This window comes from Ambystoma mexicanum, chromosome 10, assembly GCF_040938575.1.
Source record: "Ambystoma mexicanum isolate Mex_15411 chromosome 10, UKY_AmexF1_1, whole genome shotgun sequence".
Classification (NCBI taxonomy): domain Eukaryota; kingdom Metazoa; phylum Chordata; class Amphibia; order Caudata; family Ambystomatidae; genus Ambystoma; species Ambystoma mexicanum.
In genome coordinates this window covers 261,532,469-261,535,945 of record NC_090932.1, presented here as the reverse complement: position 1 = coordinate 261,535,945, position 3,477 = coordinate 261,532,469, and positions in this window count along the sequence as shown.

Genomic DNA, 3,477 nt, shown 5'->3' with positions numbered 1-3,477 from the left:
AGATAGCCCGGTAACACTATGGGAGGCTCTAAAGATGGTATTAAGAGGAGAGATCATAGCCTGGACCTCAGCCCACAAAAAGAAACATCTAGAAGCAATACGCGAAGCTGAAACAAAGGTACAGAATGCTGAAATTGAACATATAACCCACGACCAACCCGCGACGCACCGTACGCTACAGTTAGCGCAAAAACAGCTGCAACACATAACTTTAGATAACGCTAAACAAGGACATGCAGAGATGCGAGCAAGGGTATACGAGATAGGGGACAAGGCCGGGAAAATACTAGCATGGCTAGAACGTAGGGAGCTGGGCCTTACCCAAGTCAGGCAACTGATGGCGGAAGGACCAGATCCACTGGTAACCGACCAGGACATAGCCGAGGGGTTTGCAAAGTAGTATACAGAACTGTACAGAGCACCATCCTCACCAGTATCGACTGACATTGTGGATGAAATCACTCTCCCTACTTTAACTGTGCAACAGCTCTACATATTAGGACAAGAAATAACCCAGGCAATGTCAGAACTCCAATCAGGGAAAAGCCCAGGTCCAAACGGCTTCCCAGTCGAAATATGGAAGAAAATTGGCACAAATGTAATCTCCCCGCACCTGCTACGCCTTTTTCAACAATCACATTCACTGGGTTGCCTCCCCCCAGTCCATAGAAAAGCCACGATAATAGTTTTACCAAAAGCGGATAACCCACCTGACAAATGCAGCTCCTACAGACCCATCTCCCTAATAAACTGCAAGGCCAATATACTTGCAAAGGTACTGGCCAACCGACTACAGCAAGTTATACACACACTAGTACACCCAGACCAGTGTGGGTTCATGCCGGAGAGATTCACTAGACAGAATATATACAGATTACATATGGCACTGGAAAAAATACCTGAGCTGCAGAGCCCCCTGGCCTTGCTTGCCATAGATTTTGAAAAGGCTTTTGACTCTGTTCACTGGGAAGCAATTTGGGAGATTATGCAACTAATGGGCATAGGACCGTACTTTATGAGCTGGGTGAAGCTGCTGTATAACCTTCCTGAAGCGGTAACCAAGGTAAACGGGCATGTCTCAAATCCTTTCCGGCTAGGTAAGGGCACAAGACAGGGTTGCCCCCTGTCAGCTTTGATATTCGCATTAGCGATCGAACCTTTAGCAATCCTACTAAGGACCACACAAACATGGAGTGGATTCAGATGGGCAGAAAACTGGGAGGGCAAGGTGTCCTTATACGCAGATGACCTACTATTATATCCACAGGACCCACGTGGCTCTTGCCCTATCGTGACGCAGCTGCTAAAAAGACACGGCAGGTTCAGCGGCCTCCGTGTCAACTGGTCGAAATCCATACTGTTCCCAGTGAGGCAGATAGACAACGCAGTACCAGATGAATGCCCATACCGCATAGAAATGGAGCAATTTAGATACCTATACAAATTACACATAAATTGTCAGACTATGTGCCCAAGAACTTACTCCCTATAAAGTTAAAGTTCAAAGATGACGTCCAACATTGGATGCCCTTACCACTTACATTATTAGGACGGGCTGCACTTTTCAAAATGATGGCCCTCCCCCGCTTTCTTTATATATTGCAAAATGCCCCACTGCCTGTTGCGAGCAGTAAGATTCATAGAATAGATCAAATACTCAGGAAACTGCTATGGAAAGGGGGAAGCCCACGCCTGTCACTCACAACCCTACAAAGATCCATATGGGAAGGCAGAATCGGACTCCCCCATCTGCAAACATATTACTGGGCCAGTCAAATGGCAATAATAAATGATAAACTACACGGGGACACCACACTACCGCACAACGGAATGCCGGATTCCAACCCACAAGAAAGACCCATCATGAAATACCTCTATTGCCAAAAAGACCGGGCTGCAGCCCCATCCATGCAGACACATATAACTCTAATATGGTCAGATACTCATAAATACTTAGGCTGGGACGGGAAGCTAACCCTAGCACAACCACTATGGAATAATAAACACCTCCCAGAAGTGAACAAGCTCCCTAAATGGCGCTCCTGGTCCCAACTAGGCATCACGAATATAGGGGACGTAGTGAGAGAAAACGAAATAATACCATTTGAACCTTTAGCCACCACTTTTACGATTCCCCATAATGAACAATACCACTATATGCAACTTAAACATGCGCTACAGGTCCATCTCCCCGATATGATAGACATGCCAGACTACTCCCCGCTGGAACGCAACCTGTTCCCAGAAATAATTAGACACAAAGTCACGTCTACCTTATACAGTGCCATAACCTACTTCGCCACGAAAGAACTATCAGGTTTAAAGGCCAAATGGGAGAGGGATGTGGGCGCCATACTTCCTGAGGACTGGTTGGCTGCATTAATGTTCCCCAGAGAGGTGGCTATCTCATCCAGGTTCAGGTTAATACAACTGAAGGTACTGCACAGAATTTATTACCCGAGGGTAGCACTATTCAACTGGGGGAAAACCACCGACCCGCACTGCCTGAGATGTAAAAGGGAGGAAGGCTCCTACTATCACATACTGTGGGAATGTACCGTCATCCAACGATACTGGCAGCAATTTTGCAGCAAACTGTCAAGAGTAATGGGTAAAATAATTCACGTGAGCCCCAAACAACTACTGTTAGGAATAGAAGAGGACATCGAGCTAACACGTTATGAAAAAGCGTTTCTATCTACCACCTCTGTAATACTGAAAAGAAATGTAGCGCAACTCTGGGGCTCTGCAACAGCACCGACTTATGAGCAATGGTTAACAGATGTGGACATTTGTATTGCGATGGAAAAAAGAGTGTTTACAGGGGGTGTCCTGAGAAAGCTCAGAAAATATGGTAAAAATGGGAAGACGCACACTGAACAGTAACCTGCATGGACAGACTGTGCTAAAACCCAAGGATTCGTAAGGGAATCAGTTTGCGTAATATTAATGTGGTTAAATGTCCGGTTGTACTAAGCTCCTCTGTAAGTGGAACAAGATGTGAAACTACGAATGGGCGGGAAAGGGGAATATTGGTTACCCTGTTGTTCGGGGCTGTATGTTTTTCTTTGTGTTTTTAAAAAACAATAAAATGTTATATTAAATAAAAGGATGATACCACCGAAGCAGCTGTCTTAGGAATCTAATGCCTCCTTATTACTTATGAGTTGGGAACACTAGAAGGTTGGAACGACTGCGTCTGATTAGTACTCCTGGGTGTACCCTACTGTGTTTGCTGGTGCCTCATAGCACAGTGCCCCACTGTCCTGAACTGTGACTACAAAAAGGAGGTTGGAGACCCTGCACAGTCAGGCTAGATACTATGGAAGGAACGAGAGTTGAAACTCTCTATTAATGAGTCAGACACTTGTTTATTGGAGTCCTGGAACAAGTGTTTTTATTCATTTAGTCAATATGTTTTTCAACCCTCAGGGGTCATTTTCAAGGCAATGAGAAATTGAGGGGACGGGTTTAAGT